General features: G+C 46.7%; 1 pseudogene; it reads right to left on the bottom strand.

Moving 5' to 3' along the window:
• Positions 1–3488: 3488 nt before the first annotated feature.
• Positions 3489–4950, bottom strand: LOC109748387 (putative cyclin-dependent kinase F-2; annotated as a pseudogene).
• Positions 4951–10972: the final 6022 nt, after the last annotated feature.

Raw genomic sequence — 10972 nt, 5'->3', positions numbered from 1 at the left:
CACCCCGATCCAACAAAGGGCTTTTACCAAACTGCTGGGGCCGCAGTATCTCATCCAGTATAAGGCAGGCTTGACAAATCGAGCGGCGGATGCCTTGTCCAGACGAGAGCACACATCTGATGCAGAAGTGGCAGCATTGTCGGTGTGCAAGCCAATGTGGCTAGCTGCCATTCGTGACAGATATCCCAAGGATCTAGCTACCAAAGCTCTGCTTACTCGCATGGCAATTAGCCCATCCGCGGACCCGGACTTCCAACTTCATGATGGGATCTTCCGTTTCAAAGGTCAGGTGGGGGTAGCTGATGGAGGGGACGAACAACACCATATTATCCAGGCACTCCATGCTAGTGCAGCCGGTGGGCACTCGGGATTCCACGCCACTTACAACCGCATCAAAAGGCTATTTGCTTGGAAAGGATTGAAACAACAAGTGAAAATGTTTGTGCAAAGCTGTCTAACATGTCAGCAAGCCAAAACGGAACGCATATCACCTGCAGGGCTGCTATAACCACTACTAATTCCACAACAGCCATGGGCTGTTAGCTGCTTGGACTTCATTGAAGGACTTCCAAAATCTGGAGGATACAATGCGATTTTGGTGGTTGTTGAAAAATTCTCCAAATAAGCACACTTTGCGCCACTGCATCATCCGTTCACCGCCCTCGATATTGCAAAAACATTTATGCAGGAGATATTCAAGCTTCATGGGCTACCTCTAGGAATTATCACCGACCGGGATCGCATATTCACTAGTCAGATATGGCAAGAGCTCTTCAATTTGAGCAAAACAGAGTTGAAGATGAGTTCTTCGTACAACCCTCAGACGGATGGACAGACGGAGAGGGTGAATCAGTGCTTGGAGACATACCTCCGGTGCTCGGTCCACTCCTACCCAGCTAATTGGTCTAAATGGCTAGCATCGGAAGAGTACTGGTACAATACATGCTTCCACTCAGCACTGGGGAGGACACCCTTCGAGGTTATATATGGACATCTGCCCCGCGAGTTTGGTGTGGCCCATTTGGATGATTGTACTGTGCCTGAGTTGGAGGCATGGCTCCGTGAGCGAGAAGTATTGGCAGAACATCTCCAACAACAACTCAAAAGAGCACAAGACCGGATGAAGGTTCAAGCTGACCGGCACCGCACCAACAGATCATTTGAGGTGGGGACATGGTCCTTCTCAAACAACAACCCTTTATTCAAACATCCTGGCGCGGAGACCGTTCGAAAAGCTGTCATTTCGCTATTATGGGCCATCCACTATCCAAGCTCTAGTGGGAGCAGTTGCTTATCGCCTGAACCTGCTGGAATCCAGCAAGATCCACCCGGTGGTGCATGTGTCGCTTCTCAAAAAGGCAATCGGGGCAAAGGTGCCGGTCAATGAAGAATTACCACCAGATAACTCTGTTTTGCAGGCAGAACAAGAACCCCGACGCATGGTCGCTCACAAGACGGTCCGTTCGGCAGGTAGCCTGCGTCCCCGCGTCCTGGTCCAATGGAGCAACCTGCCCAGATCATTGGCCACCTGGGAGGACCCGGAGGTGCTGCAGCGCCAGTTTCCAGTACAGCCACCTTGGGGACAAGGTGACCTTCAAGCGGGGGAGTCTGTCACGGCTGACATGGCCGTACCGAGCCAGGCACGAGATGCTGACGATGAAGGCCCAGAAGACATGCCACAAGAGGAGAAGGATGGAGGCGAACCGCTGACTAGTGGACCAGACGACAAGCGTGTGAGATGTGTGTGTGTGTGTGTGTGTGTGTGTGTGTGTGTGTGTGTGTGTATGTATGTGTGTGTTATAAGCAAGTTGCGGACCCGAGTAGGGGCATCAAGTTTATTGTAATCAACAGAACTACGAAGAAGTTATCCTTCTCGCTTATCGGCATCCTTTTTTCCCTTCCTGCCCACCTACCTCCTTCTTCTCCCTTGGATCTCGATCGGGCCCGTGACAAGGACTTACCCGAGTTAACTACAGTTGCGAAGCAAGCATCAGCGGAGCACGTAGCCGTGCCGGAAATCAAACCCAAGTCGCCGTCTTCTTGAATGTCGTTGATCTCCTTTTGTGAGTGTATCTTAGCCGTTCGATCCTAGGACCTGTGGGTTATGGGCCCACCACGCTTCCGTTACGCCACTCTGATTCTTGTTGCAAGGGTTCTGAAACTTACTTGAGTACATCGTTTGCTATAAAAGTTACGCCACTCTGATTCTTGTTGCAAGGGTTCTGAAACTTACTTGAGTACATCGTTTGCTATAAAAGAGGTGCCTTCTCCTACCATTTGTACATCGTTTGCTTGGGATTCAGCCGGGCATGTAATTCTCACCTACTCGTCCACTTACCTATCTGGGGCCTGCACGTACCCGTTTGCCTGGTGCGTCCAGCCTCGCACATGTAAAATGACGTCTCTGCTTCCTAGATGATGCTTGAACAAAGCAGATACACAGTTCGCACCATAGTATCAGATTTCACTGCATGCATATGCATGGTGCCGGTCGATGGTGATGACAAAGACGTCGGCGACCAGCATGCGGTGAAGATGCATGACGCTGCAGGTCTGCAACCGGCAAAAGCCCTATGCACGAACTCTCTAACTACCACGGGTGAGAGCATGTAATCAATAGATTTAGCTTCCTCCTACTTTTTAGAAAAAGGAGCTTCCTCCTACTTACCCTCCAAAAGTTTGTTTAAATTTATTGTCACACTATTACGGAAACTTATTCCAGTAACTTTCTAAACCCTTGAATTTGGTTCATTCTCCCTGCAGTATTACTGAAACTCCAAGTGTATCATCGGGTTGCGCTGGTCCACTAAGCTCTTGAATTTGGTTCATTCTCCCTGCAGGAATTCTTCGACATCTCCATGTGTTGAAGATCCGACAGGTGCCATACTACCGTTATCATGTGTAGCTAACTTTAAAAAATAAAATACTCCATCCGTTCCTAAATATAAGTCTTTCTAAAGATTTTAATATGAACTACATACGAATGTATATAGACATACTTTAGAATGTAGATTCACTCATTTTGCTCCGTATGTGGTCTATATTGAAATCTCAAAAAGACTTATATTTAAGAACGGAGGGAGTACATATTGAAATCTTAAACAGTAGTAAAGAAATTTGCATACGAAAAAAGATGTCGAAAACAATTGCTGTACCTCCAGACATCTGTTGCTTAGAACATTTGTACGTACTAAATACTACTGAGGATCTGTAAAACAGCACAAATTGTGCTTTGTAATTCAATAACAACTGAGGATCTGCAAACAACATGCCAGCATGCTAGCACTCAAATGGATCTCTCAACAGTACACACATCTCTGATTCTCTGAACATGTGCACAATGGCACATAGAATTCAGAAAAGCAGGCCAACACTAATGGCCGATCCGGCGATCAACTTCTACTGGATGGCTCATCCAAGCACAGTTACATCAAGAAAGTTTATGCTAGCTTTTACATACATGGCTTTCACATACATGGCTTATCTAATTACACTCGTTGCGCTGCGTTCCACACAGCCGCTGGAATTTTGAGTAGATTCTTCTCTTGCATCGCCGGCGGAACGAACTTGATCATTGGTGCCTTCTTTTTCGTATACGGCAGAGCGTCGACCTTCACTGGGGTGGCGGCTGCGGAACGAGGAGCTGCGAACCATGGGTGCTTCAGCGCGGCGGCCGCCGTCAGTCGCTTGTCGGGGTTGCACGTTAGGAGCCCTTGCAACACCTGAAATCCTTCCTCGGACAGCTTCTCTTCAGGGAACAAATCCCGCAGCCGGCTGTGGTTGTGCCCCGCCGGTAGCAGTCGCAGCGCCTCGGTGGTGTGCGGCAGCGACGTGAACCCTGGCCACGTCCTCTCGTCCGGCACCCCGAGCACTCGGAAGATGCTCCACAGCTGGTATATGTCAACCTTTATCTTGTCGTCGTCGTCGTCGTCATCTTCACCGTCGCACGCGAACAAGGTCTTGCCGGTGAGCAGTTCGGCAAAGACGCAGCCGATGGACCACGTGTCCACGAGCGCGTCGTAGTCCCGCTTGCCCAGGATCATCTCTGGCGCCATGTAGGACGCCGTGCCGGCCTGGCTGTACGGTGGCTTGTCGGACAAGGAGATGGCCAGCCCGAGGTCGCAGATCTTAACTAGCTCCCTGGTTTCCCCGACGAGGATGTTGCCGGGCTTCGATGTCGCGGTGGACGACATGGCGGTCGTGCATCATTTCCATAGATTAAAATCGCGGGAGAAACGATTTCGCGGCGGCCTCTCCCAACAGCTATAGCGGCTGCCATAGCGCGCAATCCCGGCAAATAGCGGAAATTTTTCTGACGGGAGAGATGATTTCCGGAGGGTTTTGCTCATTGCTGAACCATTTACAGGGAGTTGCGGAGGATTTCGCAGCAGCAGCCATAGCGTAGCGGCAAGGCTCCTGGGCAGCTATAGCGCAGCTATCGCGACTATTTCGCGGGCTATTTTAATCTATGATCATTTCTGCTCCGGTCAGAAGCTTCCACATGAAGTCGCGCGCCATGGATTCCGGGAGCGGCTGGCCGGCGCGCCTGTCCTCGAGGCTCGAGGCCTCGACGTACTCCATGGCGAGGCCGACGTCGCCTGTGTCCGGGCTGTGCAGCAGGCCCTCGAAGCCGACAACGTAAGGATTTCCTTCGCAGGCCTCGAGGAACCGTGCTTCCCGATAAAGATCTTCGACGTCGGGGCCCTCCTCGGTGTCGTCCGGCGAGGAGAGGAACTTGACGGCCAAGTCCTTCTTGGTGACTTTGTGGCGCACCCTGAGGACGACGCCGAAGCCGCCTTGGCCTAGGCTGTTCACCTGCACGTAGTCGTCAGTGCTCCCGATGAAGGCGCGGCTCCTCTTGCAGCGCGTCGGCGATTGTTGATGTTGAGCCGTCGTGGCGTGGACGGCGTCGAGGACGGCAGCAGGTCGCTTGCGGTTGCAGGCGGCCATGGCGCTCGATCGACGAACGAACTGCTTTGGTTGCTGGACAGGGCCGGAGAAGGGGGAGGGAGGAGCTTCCGCGTGGATGGATCCGTAGTATATTTATTACCTACAGGAGCTAGCGAAGGCGCAATGGGATTCGGATTCAAGTTGAGATGAACTGAGCACTCCCTATACGCGCTGCGCTGGCATACTTGGGGAATTCAATCCGAGTTACGGCGGAAACCAATCCGAGTTGCGGTGGAGCTTCGTTGCCTTCCGCCTGCGTCTTTGCTTGGAACTCGGCTTCGTTTAATTCCCTGCGCGTTACGCCGGCTGTCACCATTTGCCTTTGATGGAAGTGGATCAGGGGGTTGTTGTTATGAGCTTTGTGGGCTTTGCTTATCATCCTTTTCTGCATAAACACTAAAATCATTTCATATGCTGACAACTATACTAATCAGCGGGGCTGAGCATACCCCCATCTGTTGTGCTCCTTCGCTTGTACACCATGCCTAATGCGCACATGGCCTTGTAAGCGTTGTAATCCCATGCTTGTACTCTTCTTCTATCAATACAAAGATACGCAGCTTGCGTATTCGTGAAAAAAACTATACTAATCAAGATTTTCACGATTAACATTCGTTCCATGCATGCACGCATGGTTCCTGTTCTTCGTTTTTCCTGACTTGATTCCCCTGCTTTCTCCAAGTGCCTTTTCTTTCTTGCGCTGCATTCATTATTGGGAGAGCAGCATGAAATGAAGTTGATTGCCTTATGTGTGAAGTGTCAATGAGATAAAAGTGGATTAATTAAGCAGCATCAGCACAAAACACACAAAGTAAGCACAAATAAGAAACAACACACAGTAATATATTCGCTATCAAAGTGTCAAGATACATATGTTCACATAAGTTTGAGACTAGCTCAGCTTACGCTTACAGTGGCTACTTTTGCTTCGGCCGGTGGTACAAATGTTAGTACCTCCGTCCCTACATAGATGCCGTATAACTTCACTCAAAAAGTCAATGCTTCCTAAGTTTAAGCAAGTATATATAGAAAAATACAAAGATAAACAATTCCAGATCAAATCAATATATCCACCATTAGATATATTTCCAGAATCTATTTATTCAATACTATAGTTGTTGAAATTTTCTTCTATACATTTGGTCAAAGTTAGAAAGAGTTGACTGTTTGACCGATGCCATCTATTTGGGGACAGAGGGAGTACATGCGAATATGCTAACTTAATCAGCATATATTTGAAGTATTAGAGACATGGATGCCAAATTGTTTGAACAATGATGTAAAACACAAACATGCCAGCTAGCAACTCGAACCGGATTAAAAGGAAAGAACGGAAAAGAAAATTCCTGATTAAAGCTGAACATTTCTTATATCAATACCCTATTTCTTTCATAATACAAGAACATTTCTTTATACACGAATATATTTATTTCACATACATTAACATTATTTTATATCACACTTCCATATAATGAGCATTCTTTTTACATATATATGAACAGTTTACACTATTGTATGGGTTTTTCTTTTTAGTAGATTTTTTTGGTATATGTATATTTTATCATTTCGCAATACATAATATCCTTTTAAAATGATTTTTTTGCCATAAAGTATGTGTAAATTTTGATATTTTTAGAAAAGAGGAAAATGTGCTTACTTTGTGCCAGCCCATATACGAGCTTCCGCGCGTTATAACGGCTTTAAGCCATGAGTATGAGCTCTTTGTCGGTTAAGGCAGAAAATAGGGGCACCCTATTTCTAAGATCTTCGACTAATCACCCACATTTTTCTAAACATGGCCCCAAGTATTAATTAATTATAGTTTTATTACAATAATTCATGATAGAATACGCCACGCAAGGTGGAACAGAATTAAGAACACCATCCAATCTATTATTGGAACTAAATTTTGCAATCTCATGCACCGTGTAATTTACCTGACGGTCGGAAGAGTCTGACAGAAAGCGTCACTTGTTGCCTCGGATGGCAAGTCGGTGCGGATTCATTTTTCAAGAATGCTTCGGGAACCGGTTGTGATCCCGACCTTCGTTTAGAAACAACGAGCTCAGTTCGACCTTGACATAGAAGCAGTCGAGCTCAAGGATCAGTCCAAGGGTGCCTCACGAGACTGAAAGTCGGATCACCAACCAGGCCCAAGTCGCCCTGAGGCATTATGCGGCCCCGACTATCGGTCCGTGTGGGTCTTCAACAAGGAAGGATCTAGAAGACTTGTCGTTCAAGATGAAGAAGCCGAATCCGAGGAGGACTCCTCCATCGCCTTAGCCGACTAGGGATCTTGTAAACATTAGACCAAAACACAATCTCCTCTGCCTTCGCTTCCATCTTCAGTTCCAACACGTGCATCATGAGAGCTTTCTGGCTCGAAAACCATGAGCATATCTCTTTGCACTTTTCCAGCAAGAGCTCATCGTCGGCGCAAAAAATTTCATCCCACTCTTCCATCCCTAACCTGCCAACATAATTGATTGAACCCAAAACTCATTACCGAGGGGGGGCTTCAAACTAACTAATTAGTTCACAATTTGTGAAATAATTATTCAATTCACTCAATCCAATGGCCCTATCAACAAATCATGTGCATGTGTTAGGATTTGATAATTACCATATGGCCAAAGGGCATCGTGCTCCTCGAATCGATGGGCCAAAGGGAGATGCTATGCACCAGGTACCTCTGTCATCGAGCTCTCCTCGGGAAGACGGACGGAGTGGGTGGCGTGGGAACAACGATGACTGCATGGGGGGGGGCTGTGTGGTGGCGGCGGCTAAGTGGGGGTCGGGCGTGCGGGTCAGGATATTTTAGGCGAGAGACAGTGATAGCCCAAAACTAGGTCCCACTCGTCAGAAGCTGCCTCGGCCCAAGTGCCATAAGCGGTCAAGGCCCACCTGTCATAAGAGCCCCGGTCCCACTCGTCAGTAACTGCGCCAGGTAACGGTCAACTGCTTTGACCAGACAACACTTCTCCGTTTTGAAAGTGTGTTAAGTCGATTGAGTGGGGGTGAATACGATTTTTAAGAATTCTTCACTGAGGAATTTCAGGGTGAGGAAATTCCTAAGAGAAGAACTACTTGCAGCGGAATAAGTACTCAGATGCAAACATAACAGAACATAAGCATGGTCATCATCATGAAATGAAAACACGCACAGAGTACAGAAAATGTAAACACGGGATAAACAAGATGAAGACAAGCAGACTGAAGAAATTGAACTGAGCCAATTGAGAAAGTCTTCAGTCAAAGTCTTCGAGCAGATATGAACTAGCACACAACACAGTAATGAGGAAATGAAAGAGTTGAGGAAATAGAACCAGTAGGCTTGGTGAAGACAATGATTTGGTAGACCAGTTTCAACTGCTGTGACAGTTGTACATCTGGTTGGAGCGGCTAGGTATTTAAACCTGAGGGCACATAGTCCTCACCGTATTCTTCTTGAGCTAAGATCACAAAGACCTCGCCCAATCACTCGTGGTAAGTCTTCAGGTGACTTCCAAACCGTAACAAACTCGGTCACTCGGCGATCCACAATTTCCTCTTGGATGCTCTAGACCATGACGCCTAAACGTCTGGAAGATGCACAGTCTTCAAAGGTAACAAGTGTTGGATCCATGCAGGATCAATCTCTTCAGTGATGCTCAATCACTTTGGGTTTGTAGGTGTTTGGGTTTGGGTTTTCCTCACTTGATGATTTTCGCTCAAAGTCCTCGGAGGATGGGATGCTCTCAAATGACAAGTGTCAGTTTCTCTCGGAGCAGCCAACCAGCTAGTAGTTGTAGGGGACGGCTATTTATAGCCTAGGGAGCAGCCCGACATGATAAGACATAAATGCCCTTCAATGATATGACCGTTAGGTGGGTAGATATTTTGGGATAGCTGGCGCGTAGCACAGCAACGGTCGGAAATTTGACTATCAAATTCCTCAGGGCTATCATGTTCCTCACTTGTAGGCAATCCGCACTAGCGAATTCCTAACTCCTCAGCCAGAACAAATTCCTCAGAGACCAGAAGAACTTCGTCTCTGTCACTGAAGAAATTGACTGAACTGCATGAGATTTCCAATGGCTTCACTCGAAAGGATTGGTAGGTGTAGGATTTTGAGATGAGCATCACTTGGAAATTTTTCCATACTTTTTCCTCGACCCCCTTTAACAGTACGGTGTTTCCTATGACCCAAGAAAGAGAAAATGAAACTACGAAAACAAAAGTCTTCACGCTTCATGTTCCTCGTATGAATACCAAGTCTTCATGGTCACACCAATTTCTTCACTTTCAAAGTCTTCAGAAAGTCTTCAGAAATCCGAAGTCTTCAGTCGAAGACATTCATTTTTAGGGGTCGACTTTCTCTGTAAATATCAAACTCCTCATAGACTTATAGACCTATGTACACTCAAAAACACATTAGTTCATTAACTTATAAGTCTTCAATACACCAAAATCACTAAGGGGCACTAGATGCACTTACAATCTCCCCCTTTTTGGTGATTGATGACAATATAGGTTAAGTTTTCAACGGGGTCAAAACATATGAAGTGTAAATACAGACATTGAGGAATTTGATTGCAAGATATAGAAGAACTCCCCCTGAAGATGTGCATAGTGAGGAATTGCTTTTGAAGCAATGCACACTTGAAGAGTAGAATCATGGAGATCTCCCCCTATATCTTGTAATTCATACACGCATTTAGCATATGATATGAAGAATTTGAAATGCATGATGAAATATGGTGACTGATGTAATTCAGCATGCGTTCATTAACTTATATGAGGAAATAGCATGCAGAAGAACACAGCAAAAGTATCAGACCACCATCAGGTTTAAGTTTACAACTCGATCCAGCAAAGTCTTCAAAAGAATGAGAGTTTTAACTTAGCAAAAAAGCGCCCATATATATAGACCCGCTTGAAGACTAACTCAAATTTCTCCCCCTTTGTCATCGAATGGCCAAAAGGGACGAAAAATGAGGACTAACGCCCCTGAAGAATATCATGATGATGGAGGAGCACCAGCGTTGTTGGGGTCGGTTGTTGAAGTAGGGCCTGCTGCAGTGTCGTCCAAATCTTCATGTTCATCCGTTTCGCGCGATGAAGAATATGAGCTGGCCACCAAGGAGGGAACTTTGACCTTCTTGAATTTCTTTGCTGGTGGTTGAGACCAGTCAAAGTCCTGCTTGAGACCCATTTTCTTCAGATCTTCTTCACCATAAAGATGAGACAGAACAGCCCAGGTGCGACCGAAGACTTCATGGAGGTAGTAATGGTTTTTCTTCACTACATTGTGTGTAGCAGTCATGTTGTGAAGAATAGAACCAAACTAACGCTTAACCCATTTGTGGTTACGATCGACCTTCTGGTGAAGACCGAGGAGAAGCTCACGATTAGTCATCACCCTTGGAGCTGTGCCTTGAGGATTTTGCTTTGAAGCATGCGCGGCAGAGTCATGAGTGGCAGAGTCATCATTGGTGGAGTAAGATGCGCTTTGCGAAACTGACCATCCAATGGACGAATGCCTTCATCAATAACAGCAGTGGCCTTGGCCTTTTCATCAGCTGAGGAAAATGTCCGTTTGAGGACTTCAATGGGGGCAAGTAGTTGAGATGATTTTGAAAGTCAGCCTTGTAGTTGAGTGAAGACCTTGTTCTGAGGAATCTCATAATCCAAGGAGCGTAAGGCTTCAACTCAAATGGAGATAATGCAACATTGGCCAGAGTCCTCATGAAGAAATCATGATAGTTGACAGGAACGCCATGAATGATGTTGAAAAACAGATTCTTCATGATGCCAATGACCTCTTGATCATTCTAGTCGTGGCCTTTGATTGGACTCAAAGTCTTTGTCAGAATGCGATAGACAGTCCGAGGCACATACAGCAATTCCTTCACGAGGAATTTGGTCCTTGGGGCTTGACCGGGCTTCAGCGGCTTCATCAACACTTGCATGTAGTGATCTGTAAGCTAAGGTTCATGGTAAATACAACAAGCGCCTTCAAGGGGAGGACTGACAGGCAGGG

Source organism: Aegilops tauschii, chromosome 4, assembly GCF_002575655.3.
Source record: "Aegilops tauschii subsp. strangulata cultivar AL8/78 chromosome 4, Aet v6.0, whole genome shotgun sequence".
Lineage (NCBI taxonomy): Eukaryota > Viridiplantae > Streptophyta > Magnoliopsida > Poales > Poaceae > Aegilops > Aegilops tauschii.
Note: the sequence above shows the minus strand (reverse complement) of the source record. Positions and strands in the feature narration are given on the sequence as shown.